Source organism: Apium graveolens, chromosome 3 (assembly GCF_009905375.1).
Source record: "Apium graveolens cultivar Ventura chromosome 3, ASM990537v1, whole genome shotgun sequence".
Taxonomy (NCBI): domain Eukaryota; kingdom Viridiplantae; phylum Streptophyta; class Magnoliopsida; order Apiales; family Apiaceae; genus Apium; species Apium graveolens.
The window spans coordinates 53,162,845-53,177,574 of NC_133649.1; positions in this window are offsets into that span (position 1 = coordinate 53,162,845).

Sequence of the window (14,730 nt, forward strand, 5' to 3'; positions counted from 1 at the left end):
ATCATTGACAGAGGAGTCCAACTGTAAGATAGGTGGCTCCCCTGCTTCCGTCAGTACTTTGGATGTGTGTGCACCCTTATTGTGAATATGAATATCTGAGGTCAAGTTTGGTGATGGTGACACTCTTTCAGATGTCGTGGCCGACGAGAGAATTTCAATAGACATACCTTGTTGAGAAGGTTATCCAGAGACTGTTTGATTGCCTTTTCAGCCATTACATCCTTTTGAGAGAATGTATGGGAGCTGTCAGGTACCTCTGATTGGATACGACTTTTCTTCATTTGAGGTAGAGCTGAGGGTTCTCTCATATAATCTCCCTTATTTGCTGCTGTGTCAGCAGTTTCTCCCTCATCCTCACTGGCTCCTTTTCTCTTCACGTTTTTGGTAGAGGAAAGTGTAAATCTAGTGTTTGGAGGTGGAGTGAGGTTATGAATCTGGAGGTTTTTAGATCCAATACTCCTTGTTGGATAATCACCAAGTGATTGAAATGGATGTGCAGAGTCAAATTTTAGAGCTTCAATAGAAATCAAATCATCAAATCCAGTATTGGAGAATTGAGAGTAGTTGCCTCCGGACATACCTGGCCTGTATGATTGAACAAGGGTATTTTAAGGAATGTGCTGAGTATGTGAACTATGGACACTTCCTTCTTGAGTTTCCTCAGGTTGAACATGTTGTTGTTCTGCATCAAAAGCTGCAACTAGATCTTGATCCATGTGTTCTTGTGCCTGAATTTCCTCATTCCTTGCTATTATATCAGCTTCAATCTGCACAAAACTCTCTGTTAAGTAAGGAGTCAAAAAGACATTAGGTATACTTCCATTGTTGTTTGGATAATTTCTCTTGTTTTTCAATTGAACAGCAACGGTGGTAGGCATGACAGGAGGATTGACAGGCTTGACATTAGGGATGAAGTTCCTTTGTTCCTCTGAAAGTATGGAGTTAAGCACAATCTGTAGAAAGCGATGATATACTGCAAACTTGATGGTCTTCTGAGTGTTAAGGTGCTGTTGTAGCTTCTTCATCATGAGACGACCATAGTTGATTCGAAGATTATTGGCCACTAAAAAACCAATTTTCTGAACCAACCCAGAGACAGACACCCAGTTGTTTATCTTCGAAGAGAACGCTTGAGATATAACCCCAAAGAACAAGTTCCATTCCTTGGGTAGATGTGACCTGTAGAACTTTGCAGGTAGCTGACCATTTTCCAAGGTTGCTTGAATTGAAAGAAAGAAGTCGAACAACGTCGAGGAATCAGGAACATCAACAAAGTTATCTCTTGGAAGGTGTAGATGCTCATTCAAATCGTCTTCAGAAATCCTGATCACATCTTCACCAAAAATAAATTCTATCCCAAGCTGATCACCCTCATTAGATATATAAGAATTTTGTGTGACGTGTTGAATTAAGTCAGAGTTAATCTGCACATTAGCTGTCAGGGCATATCACACAATAGAATGTTCATTTAAGAAAATAATCCATTTTTGAAATATTCCAGTTTTTCTCAAATCATTTCCTAAAATAGAAACAAAATTAGTTTTCTTAATTTCAAAATTATTTACCATTTTTATTTAAAATAAAATGAGAAATAATCTTAAACACAAAAGAAATTAATTTTATTTAAATTTAACTGGAGATTTGAAAAACTTTTCTCTTAGAACCCTCACACCAAACGCAGCCTAGGTTATCGACACAACAGATTTTACAAAAAAACCCCCTTTTCTAAAACTAGAAATCGAATGCTTGGATCTCCTAATTCAACCGGTGAAAACTTGTGAGTATACTGTTAAAAGAACCACAATGGATTCAACATCAATAATCTAAAATTCTAGAAAATTTTGTCAAAGTTCTGTGAAGAAATCGATTACTGAAAATTTGAAACTCCTGAATCCTCCTTTGCTGTGAAATCGATTAGTTTGTGTGTATATCTGAGAAAGCAAACTGTTAAGGCAGATGAATATATATAGATTATTTTTTGACTAGTGGGAAATCGACTAGTAGCCTACTAGTCGATTTTTCTTCTAGTCGAAAATTTAGTAGTCGAAAAATTGCCAATGGGAAGAAAAATGACTTAGCCAAAATATATACTGAAAACAGCTAGTCGATTTTCTTAGAAAATCAACTAGTCGAAAATTTCCCAGCCACTAGTCGATTTTTATACATCCACTAGTCGAAATTTGGACTTGCTGTACTTAGAAAATTTATGATTATTCTAAATCACTTATCCCCCTAAGTGCAACAATAAATTTTCCCAAAAATTAGAAATTTGAATTTCTTAATTTTTAGTACTTAACTACTAATTATCACAAATAATATTTATTCATTATTAAATATAAATCATTGACTGATAAATATTAATAAATTCTAAATATTACTTATGCTTCATAAAGATCCCATAATAATTATTTAATAATTATAATACTTATCATTTATTGATAATGCCATAATTATAAACAATATTATGCTTCAAAAATCACAATATTCATTCTAAAATTATGAAAATTACCATTGATTGATAATCACCATTATTCAGAACAATATTATGCTGCTAATACATAAACAATGAATATTTGGTAAATAATATTCACAAACCCTCAAAGCATCATCACATAAATCTGTAAATTTTATCCCAATCAAATTGCATTTGTTAATTTCCAATCAATTGGACAAATTTAACATGCCAAGTTCACTAACCAACTTGGTGAATGTTGCCTCATCAAGTGGCTTTATGAAAATGTCTGCAATTTGATCAGCTGTGGGAACATATTGAAGTTCCACAGTACCATTCATTATATATTCTCTTATAAAATGATACCTGATGTCAATATGCTTGGTCCTCGAGTGCTGAACTGGATTGTTTGAGATAGCTATAGCACTTGTATTGTCACAGAAGATGGGAATATGATCCAGATCAATTCCAGATTCCTTGAGTTGATTTCTCATCCAAAGTAATTGAGCACAGCAGCTTCCAGCAGCAATATATTCAGCTTCTGCAGTTGATGTTGATACTAAATGTTGCTTCTTACTAAACCATGAAACCAATCTTCTACCAAGGAATTGATAGCTTCCTGAAGTACTCTTCCGATTAATCTTACATCCAGCATAATCAGAATCTGTATAACCTGTGAGATCAAATCCAGTGTCTTTAGGATACCAGATACCCAGATTAGGTGTACCTTTCAAGTACCTAAAGATTCTCTTGACGGCTATATGATGTGATTCCTTTGTGTAATAACCCCAATTTTTGGAATTTTTTTGAAACCCTTATGAATGGTGATTTTGCTGATTATGCTGAATAAGAAAACTTTTCATACTACACTTTGTAGAGGTTCTTTTATTGTTATTCTGAGATCTTATTAGAACTCTATATGGTATATAAGTGTATGTAAAGATCGTCAGATTCCAAATTCGAACACTTTGATTTTTCCTGAAAATCCACCAGATACTGAAAGAATTGAGTATAAGGTAACAGGATAAAAAGGATTTAAATTCAAGGATTATAAGAGAGGATCATATAAGAAATATAATATATTGAGAAAGGTTTAGGGAAACCCAAGTAATAAGATCCCGGGTATGATCCCTCAAATGATAAACGAGAACGAAAATTAAGCGAACCGTATAACAGATAAGCGGTCATTAACCAAACAATTAAGCAAGGATTAGCATAAGAAGATGCTTCCACCACCAAGTGATGACAAGTGGCAAGAGATGAAGTCACCAAGATGATGTCATGCTTAGTCATACTCCACTCACTTTATACAACCAACAAATCATCCAAATATCCCATTCACTTCATTTTCCACCACAAAAACATTCAACAAAGCAAATACTCTCCCAAGAACACATAGCTCACGGATTTTTCATTTTTTCAAGGAGAAAAATTCCAAAAATCAAGTTTCTAGCTTTGTTAATTTGCAAGGTAATTACCCAAGGTCCCTTATGATTAGATAAGCATATCCTAGGAGTTTAAGCTTCTATTTCTTCATGAATCTCTTCCAATAAATCAAGGAAGAAGATGATGAATAGTGTTTTCAAGGTTTCTAACTTTATTTTCTTTGATTTCCTTTAAGATCCAAGCATTCCTAAGCTATCTCAAGGTTTCTCAAGACTTCTTAAGGCTTCCTAGCTACTCTAATCACTCCAAGGAAGGTATAACACCTCCAAACCCTAACTTTACTTTGAGTATTAAGATGGTTTTGATGGTTATAGTAAATGAGAAGCATGATGCTTGTGTGTTTAGAGTTTGGATTGGATTTGTAGTGATTTGGATGTTGAAATCTTGTTTATAGTTAATGAAACTTAAGTATAGATAGTAGTTCATGTGTGGGGTTGTATAAATTGGAAAATCTTGAGGTTTGGGGACTGATGTAGTAAGGTTTGGATGAGGGTTAGTTGTATTGTTGGTTGCGAGTTGAATGGTGGTTGTTTGGGGTGGTTTAAAACTTGGTAATCGCGTAAACATAGCCGTCGTAATGCCCGATTTACTTTTGACTGTTTTTGTTCTTAACATCAGGACCCGTGAACTCACTGTTAGGTTTTGACCATTGCTATGATTAGATAGTTCATGTTACGAGCTTCATTTTGATATGTGGTTCGTTTGAATCCGATGTACGGTTTAGGAGAAACGACCGTTTTAAGTAACGGCGCTTCGCGACCGAACCATTACCCCTCGCCTTACTTTGAAACCTTGGTTAAGGACTTTAAATGACTAATTGGGGTATGAAGCAAATATGTTAAGTGGATTAGGAAGTTGGTAAGGTACTCGCGAAAGAATCTCCTTAAAACTCTTAATGGTTAATTTATTAAAATTGGTGGAGCCGAGGGTACTCGAGCGACTTAAGTGAATCGTTAAGTGCGAAAGCGAACGTTAGGGGTCTAATTGGTTAAAGTCTAGTTTCTTAAGGATCGGGGATTAATTCCGACTTATGTTGTTGTTCATAGGTTATCGTACCCACTCTAAGCTTAAGTCTATCCGGGAACACTCAGGCAAGTTTTCTACCCGTTATACTGTTGTTGTGATGTATACATATGTATATGCTTTATCTTGTGATAGATGCATGATGGTTAATTAGCAAATCTTGCGATATATTGGAGCATGTGATATGGTATATATGCATGTCTGTTTCGTAATCTTGATAAATATTTGTTCATTCAAATGCTTATAAGTTGCATAATACCTATGCTAGAGATAAGTAGTAGTTGCGTATACCCTTAGTATAGGGGACCCAAAGGTGAACATTTCCTAAAACGGGAGTCGATGTTCCCGAGTATATTATATATATTTATATATATATAGATATAGTTTTCAAAACTATTAATCGAATAAGGTTTATTCGATAACTTTATTTTTATTAATGAATATTACTTTGAATATTCATTCGAGGACTTATGACTCGGTTTATTTTATTTAATGAATATTCATTTGAATATTTATTTGAGGACTTATGACTCGCTTTATTTTATTTAATGAATAATATTTTGGATATTCATTCGAGGACTTATGAATCACTTTATTTTATTTAATGAATAATATTTTGAATATTAATTCGAGGACTTATGACTCCGCTTATTTACTAAATAATATTCTTTATTTTATTAAAGAATAATGTTTCGATAATCAAACTTATTTTCGATTTTTCAAATAAAGATTATACTTTCGTATAAGTATATCTTGGGTTATTTAATATCCATTTCAAGTATGAGTTTTAAAACTTCTACTTCAATTATTTTTATAAAGATTATTCTTTATGGGAATATTATTTAAATAATAATATTCAGATATTTTCTAATATATCGGGACTGATTTATTTCATTAAATCAGCACTACTCCAAACATTCTTAAAAATGTTTTCGAGTCTTCAAAATGATTTTAAAAGTTAGAGCGGATCCCAAAAAACTCGTTTTCAGATTTAAGATCTTCCTTTCGAAGGAGACTTGAATATTCGCTCAAAAATCTTTGGGATCCGGCTCTGTTGTATATTTTAAATTCGCAACGAGGTTACTGTTTTGAGAAAACAATTTGATTACTTGCCCAATGTTCGGGAAGTAAGTCCATCTAATTGAGTCGGCATAAGCGACAGGCCGGGGTACGGTCTATGAAGGTGTAAGAGGCTGGGTGACAGTCCATCCACGCGTGAGTGGCTGGGTAACGGTCTAGCGCGAGGTCCTAATGCGGCCAGGGTGATGACCGGCGAGGAATTCATCCATCTACAGTAGAAAATGTTACTTATTGGTATCTTTGCCTGATCAGCAAGATATCGGGTTTATGCCAAAATTATTTTCTTTCCGAATTCATTGGATATTGCAACTCTGTTCATACTTTACATGACAGAGGTTTTCAGGAAATGTATGGGAGATATATATGAATATATCTATATATATATATCAGGACTTAATGAAGTATCTCGTAACTTCATTTTATTCAATGATATTTCGAAGATTGAATCTATTCAAGTCTTATCTTGTAGTATCATCAGTGTGATGAACTTTTGAAACTGATGATACCTTGAACGGTGGTAGTTCAAGTAGTATCCGGAAAAGATATAAGTATATTGGAGTATCTTGTAACTTCATCTTTTCAACTTATATCTGGTTAATGATTATCTTATGCATGACAAAGATTTTCACAAAAACGTTGAGACAAGGCTAGATATATTAGATCACCTTGCAACGATATTTTTATACAGTTATAAACTGGAACTCTGTGTATATTATACATGTCAGAGGATTTCAAAGATTATGAAAAGTATATATACTTATATACTAAATATTTTGCGACTTGGTCGCGTTAAGATATCAACTTGGTTCATTTCTTCTTGACCAAGACTTTCATGAGTACTATGAGAATGCTCATATATTGTTAATTATTATACATATTATTTCTGTGGGCTTGTTGCTCACCCTTGCTTTCTTCTTTCATCACACAACAACAGATAGAAAAGATGAACAGGACCAAGCTTCATCCACTTTCTTAGGTTCCATTGTCAGACCTTATGCATCTCACAGGCACTCCAACTTCTACTTCAATCTTCTTGATATGATCAATAATCATGTCAGGTGCTTCATCCTTTGAATGCAAGAATAACACCCATGTATATCTAGAAAAATCATCCACTATCACTAATCCATATTTCTTTCTTGACATAGACATGACATTCACTGGTCCAAACAAATCCATGTGAAGGAGTTGTAGTGGTTCGGCTATATCAGATACTGTCTTCTTCTGGTGTGATGCTTTCTTTGATTTTCCTTTTTCACATGCTTCACATAGCCCTTCAGGGCTGAATTCCATCTCAGGTAATCCTCTAACCAACTCTATTTTCACTAGAGAATTCATTATCTTGAAATTCAAGTGGGAGAGCTTCCTATGCCATAGCCAGTTGTCATTTGCAGATGTTTTACTGTAGAAGCACATTACTTGACCATCTTCTGCAGAATTCCAGTCAGCTACAAACAGATCACCTTTTCTTACTCCACTGAGAGCAAGCCTTTCATTCTTTTGATTGGTGATCAAACACTTCTCCTTCTTGAATAACACATTACATCCTTTGTCACAGAATTGACTTATGCTTAGAAGATTATGTTAGGTCACACACACACTGTAGAGGGGGTGAATACAGTATATAGTACACTCAAATCGAACTTTAAGAACTTAAGTAACAGAAAACAAACTTTATTGAAACAATAAACTCTGTTACAGTATGGAACTGTTACCTCTCAGTGATGAACAAATATCACGAGAGCTGCTAGGGTTACAATGAATAATCTTCTCTAATAATGATAACACTTATAGTGTAAACCCTATGTCTGTGTTTATATACTACACAGTTACAAGATAATTGCTAATTGATATGGAATATAATTCTGCTTCCTAAAATATATCAATCAGATATCTTTTCTTCCAAGTATTCCATTCTTTACAGAATTCCTTCTTCATGCATATCTCTTCTTATGTTTATCTTGATCTTCTTTCCTTTAATCAGCTACTGTCCTTATCCGATCATCCTTCAGCATTTAAGTTCTGATATCTATCTTTTGATGATTATCTCCTGATAACATAAGTACTGATATCCTTAAGTCCTGACTTCCAGTATAAGTACTGATTTATCCTGTTCAAGTAAGATCTGAAAGTTAAACATAAAACATATTAGCCATGACATTATCAAATATATCTAACAATCTCCCCCAACTTGTAAATTAACATAATATACAAGTTTAATAGATATTTGATGATGTCAAAAATATTAAGTACAAATGCATGAGAATTAGACTAGATAACTACAACTTACAGTCTTTAAAGCTTTTACCAATTTCAACTTCTGATAACAACTTTAGTCTGTATAAATATCAGAATTTAAGCAGTTGTAGATCTTCGACTTGGCTTCATCATTTTCTGATCTCTCTGATGTCAGGAGTTGTTCTGAGATAGTTCTTCAACAAACATTTCTCAGCATATCTGAGTTCATCAATCATTCTCCTTTTGACATCTTTAAGCTCTGCAGTATCTTCACCAGTTTGAAAGATTGCAGCTCTGAGATCATTGATCTTTGCTTTTCTCAACTCCTGATCTAGTCTTATGACATAAGCTTTGTCAGACTCCAGATTGAATTCAAGTCCCTTAATACCAAGATATGTTCTGATCTGTGCAGTATTAGGCTTCATATCAACAATATCACCATTGTGATCTCTGTACTTTGGAACATATATGCTGTCAGACTTAACGGAATAAAGCCTTTTATGTCTCTGAATCTGTTCTTTTAAGTAGTTTGCAGCAGTCCCTGTTATTCTGTCATCCACTTGAAGTAAGAAAAGTACATGCTCCAATTCTTCAAAATACTTCAATGGAATGGCATTTTGTCTTATATGATAAACCCTACCATCTGTCATGAAATACAACATGATGTATTCTTTCAAGTAGGTATGGTAAACCATCTGTACAGATTCCAGTTGATTCAATCTCTCAGGAGTTGCTCCAATACCTGGTTCACTCAAGGAAGTTGGATCATTGGTAGTGTTGTGTACTCTTCTTTCATCAGCACTTCCCAATCCAGTTTTATCTCTTGCTTCCTTTCCAGTATCTACTCTTGCTTCAAAACCACTTGCAGTAGTCTTCAAAGATTGAGTCTGTTTTACTTTAGTGAATCCTGGTAGGAGTGTCTTTGATCTATTTTCTGATATCAAGTTAACTTGAGCTATGTCAGAGGTTACTTGCTTCTTCTGAATATCAGAACTTACAATTTCTTGACTCTGAACAACTTGAGCCATGTCAGAGGTTATTTTAAGAACTTTTCTTGAAGTCAGAGCAAGATCATCCTTTTCATCAGTAATTTCTTCTTCCTCAGGAGGTACATAAACCTTGATAGGTTCACCAACCTTTTCTTTACCCTTGGATCTTGGATATATCTGTGGTTGTGATCTAGCCAATGTTGTTTCAGTATGTGTCCTTTCTTTGATCACAATGCCTTTGAGTTTTGGAAGTGACTTTTTACCAGAAGCTTCAGATTTAGATGTGACTTTCTCTAATTTAAGTCTGGCTTCTTCTTCCTTTAAACTTTCCAAGTCCATTCCTGGATTTTCTTGAAGAAATAACTGTCTTGACATTTCCTCATCAAGATCTAGAAGTTCATCAAAACTTATCCTTTTACCAGCAGCAGAACTTATTCTTTTCCCAGTATCAGAACTTGTCCTGTGACTAGCTTGTCTTGATGTAAACCTTCTACCTTGACTATGACCGCTACCCATTCCAGAGTATCCTTGATCATCATTTCCATCATCATTTCCTTGCAGTGTCTTGTTAGTTTTGCATTTGGACTTAATTACCTTCTCCCCCTTTTTGGCATCAGCAGGTAGTAAAAGAGAGATAAGTAATTCCACTGAGGATTGGATTTCAATAAGTTGCGATTGCTGAGAAGCTTGATTTGTCATAATTTCATCAATCTGAGCTTGTTGTTTCTCTTGAGTCTTCTCAATATAAGCAATCCTGTCAATGGTAGGTTGAAAGAACTTTTTCTTATCAATTTTCCAAACTTGTTCCTGTTTGATAAAGTTCTCCTGAATCTTGTGTAGCTCTGCATGAGTAGTTGAATGAAGACCTTGTAGATATTTAGTACTCAATGCAGTGACTCTAAGCTGGGTTTTAAAATCATCAGAATTTAATATTTCATCAGCTTTAGTCAAGTGCTCAGCAAGATATTTTCAGTTGGAACACATGAAACTGAGTTCCATTCCTTAGTCCACTCCTGACCTGCAGGAGTTTCACTCCAAGGTACTGGTGCTTCCCCGGTAACAAACTTCTTTACTAGTTCAGACTTAGAAAGAGTCTGTTGAGGAGTATGTCCTGAAGGACCTGCTTCATCAGCATCTACAGTTGGAACAGCATCACCAGTATCTCCAGCATTTGCAGCATCAGAACTTAAAGAATCAGTATCTTCTGATAAGACAACAGTGTGAGTAGCAATGGAGGCTTCAACATCCTCTAATTGCTGATCTGATACTAAGTTCTGATCAACAGCCATATCCTGATGCTCACCTAAAGTCTGATCATCAGCATCTTGATGCAGAGAAGGTGTTGTTGATAACTCTGGAGTTTGAACAGCATCAGTAACAGGTGTTGTGGAAGGATTATTTATTGTTGGAGCTTCTAAGAGAAATACTTCAGACTCAACCAAGTGTTGAACATCAATATCAGCACTTGTGCCTGGATCAACAAGAGACACAGATGGTGAGTTAGCCTTGTCAGATACAGCTTCCTGCGATGGAGTTGATGGAGAAGAAGTGACTGGAGAAAATTCCTTGTCTTGTGAGATCAGAGATTCCTGATCCCCTTCCTTAGCTGCTTCCTCTTCATCATCTGAAACTAGCCTTTGTGCCCTCTGTTTCTTGTACTTCCTTGTTGATTTGGATTCCTTGGGAGTTTCAGGAACTGTCATTCGTCTAAGCCTCTTGAGAATCCTAGAACCCCCAATTTCAGAATCCTTCTGAGAAATCTCTTTCTCAGCTTCAGTTACAACAGGTTCTCTAGCAGGAACCGGTTCCTCAGAATCAGATTCATCTCTCAATGCAATCCTCCTTCGCTTTTGAGGTGTTTGAGGAACATTCTTTATCCTCTTTGGCTTGGAAGATGAAGATTTCACAGTAGGTGCTGAAGATGAAGGTTGAGCAGTCTGTGAAGTGGAGAGATAGGATTTGAGATATGTTCTGAGGGTAGGTTGAGTAGAATGAGAGGTAGGTACTGAGGTTGATCGATTTTGGGTGTTTGGAGTTGGTTGGACATCAGAGTAAACAGATCTATAAGTATCAGGATCAGCATATACTAGGATCTGTTTTACAGACTGAGGAATCTGTAGTGGTCTAACCACTTTTTTCTTAGTATCAGCATTTACCAGGTCATTAAAGTATCGTTTTGCAACCTTAAAAGGTGGGGTTTGGGTGCTGACTAAATGAGATTCATCAGTACAATAAGTGTAAATAAGTTGACAGAATCTAGCAAAATAAACAACATCTCGATCCTCTGTCATCCTATCCCCAATAAAACGAATTAAAGCAGTTGCAAAATCAAAATGAGTTTGATTGATAATTGCATACCCGATGTGCTGACTCATAATTGGAATAACATCAAAATTCGAACATTTGTTCCCAAAAGCTTTGGTGATGCAATCAAAGAAGAAACTCCATTCTCTTCTGATATTAGCCCATTTCAACTGTCCAAGTTTCCTCAGACTCTTTTCATATCCCAATTCAGCCATTAACTCCCGAAGGGCTGAGTCCTCTGGAATTGAGAAAGTACAATCTTCTGGAAGATGTAAAGCCCTGCGTACTGTACCAGGAGTGACTACAAAGGATGAATCACCCACTTGGAAGATAATACTGGGAGTTCCACGTTGACCACCATCATCAAAAAGTCCAGTCCTCCAAAACCTCAGAACTTGTTGGCTTGAAAAGAATTCAGGCTGTGTTAATGCATACCCAACCTCACTATGTGCAAGAAGATCTTGCACAAAGTGCAATTCAGATGGAGCTTCAGTGTGATCAAGAACTACAGCATAGTTGTTGGGGACAAACTTAGCTCCATCAATGATTAAATCCTTTGGTGCCATGTGAAAAAAAAAATTGAGATTCAAGTATGCCTGTTAGGTGTTTGATATAATGTCTGTATGAAAAACCAACGTGAGAAATAAAGAGAAAGAGAGTAAAAGTAAGGAGAGAGATAAAATATGAAGAAAATCAAAGATTAAAGAAATCTTCTCTCTGTTGTACTTATACTCTGAACAAAAATATTACCGTTGGACACCTGCCAGACATGCAGTAATAACTGACAGTTACTGGGCTCGAGAAAACAAGAATCATTACTTACCCATTTGCCTGGTGACAAGGAAAAACCGTTCCATTTATCAAGAGAAACAGTTTTAATTCAAAATTTAAACCGTTATCACTGATTGAATTATTTTTCACTGCATCATTAATATTCTGAAAATACATCACATGAAAATGACCAAGATAAATTAGATAAGTAAGTGCTGAAAACGAATCAGAACTTAATATAAAACAAAATTTATATGGTCATCGGAATATCAATCAGGATTTATCAACACAAGATAAAATAACTCAGAGACAAAATCTTGAAGTAAAAACAACTTTCATTAATATATCAAGACAATACATTTATGAAATGGAAATTACATCAATACTTATACAAGATTTTTCCTAAGCTTCTAAACCGAACATCAACAGCCTTAGTCCTAGCTAAGAAGCCTGACAAAGCTGATGATGAAGAAAAACAGGAAGAAGACAAGATTAAATCATTTCTTCTTCTTCCTACTCTCGACAAACAGAATGGCGAGTCTGATGATTCGCTCTTGCTGGCGGAGAGCTTCCAGCCTTTCCTCCTCTAATCGCTCCAGATGGCGATGGTAGTCCATATAGAAGAACAGGAGGTGTGTCAGTACCTCCTGTGGGACAGAGTCCCATATCTCCTCAGGAATGGTTGTGACATGCCATTCCTGCTGCCAATCGGCACAGCTTAGCTCCATATTGAAGTTTTGGTAGTTCAAATACATATTGTATCTGACCATTGTGTTTTTGAAAGAAGAAGTATGAAGATAAGTGTGAGAAGAATTTGATGGAAAGACTGATGTGAAGTGGCTGCGTATATAGGCAAGAGAATGCCAGGAGACGCAAAGAAATTGAATGCTGACAGGTAGAATTAATTCTACCTCGTCTCCCTAGACTTTGAAAAAGAATAACATTCATTGGAAAGAGGAAACATGGTTTAAAGCGCACAAGAAACAAGTAACATTGGACTGTTCAGGTACAAATACCATTAACCCTAACCATAGTGACTATTAATCTTCCACTTCAACATATTCAATTATTAACTGAGACTGTTATCAAATTTTATTCACAGATAAGTCAAGTAAAACATTAGACTGTAATATCAGAACTTAGACTTATATCAGAACTTAACAGTCATCAGAACATAATTTCTTAACTCGAAAAAGGAATGCCCATCTTAGTAAATCCTCATACAAGTTCTGAGTTATAGACTTCAGAACTTAATCATTAGAACGTGTAACTAGAACTTGTCCTCAGAATTTGTGTAAAGTGACACAGTAACTGTTTATCTAAAATAACATAGACTACCACAGTAATTTTCATCATTCATATGGAGTGATTAGTGTGTGCATTAAGCTAAATAACAGACAAAGAGTAAAGTCTGAGTCACTTCAGTACATCTTAGAAATAAGGCATAACTAAAATTTTGCTAAAGAGCTGTCATTGTCCTGAAACCTACTGATGAATGAGTTCATGCTTGAATCCACCTCAACTGTTTTGTGCTAATTTTATGCATCTTTTGAAATTCTATTTTACAGTGGCTTCTCAGTGTAAGTGAGTCACGACTGTTTATCAGAATTTATGCTATTATCAGAGTATTTCTCCAATAATCATAGAGTGTGAAAAGTCACCAAGAAAATATTTTGCTTTTCTAATGCATATTTACTTAATACCAGTAATGCACTTGGGTCGTCCCTTCCACATTTTTACTCTAGATCTCAAAGGAGTACCTGATTTTATTCTTTGATCTTTTTGCTTTTTCTTTTGATAAGTGAGGTTTATCAGCACTTAGTACATTCAGCAGTTTTACTAGTATCAGAACTTAACAGATGAGTAGCATTATTCTAATTTGTGACTTAGTAATAAGATATACAAAGTAAACTTAACTAAGCTCAATTATCAGAATTTGCTAGTGTCATAAGATTTCCACTGAAATAATTACTTCTTACATGGAATCATTTGTTTATTGAAGACTACTAGGTCAGTATCTAGCACAGTTATCCTCATAGGATTGAATAGGTACTTGAACAGACATATCACTTATCAGAGTTTAGAAACATATATCAGACAACAGTCAGTACTTAAAGACATTTATCCATTAAGCACAGAATACACAATGAGATTAATTCTGTAAATACTGAGCATAAAGTATGATAACACAGAACAAGACTAAGCAGATTTAGAGAAAGAACCTGAAACCATTCCAAGTTCATTTACCAATCTTGTAAAAGTAGCTTCACACAGTGGTTTTGTGAAGATATCTGCTAGTTGTTGATCTGTGGGAACAAAATGCAATTCCACTGTACCTTCATCCACATGTTCCCTGATGAAGTGGTGCCTGATGCTGATGTGCTTTGTCATAGAGTGTTGAACTGGATTACCTGTCATAGCAATAGC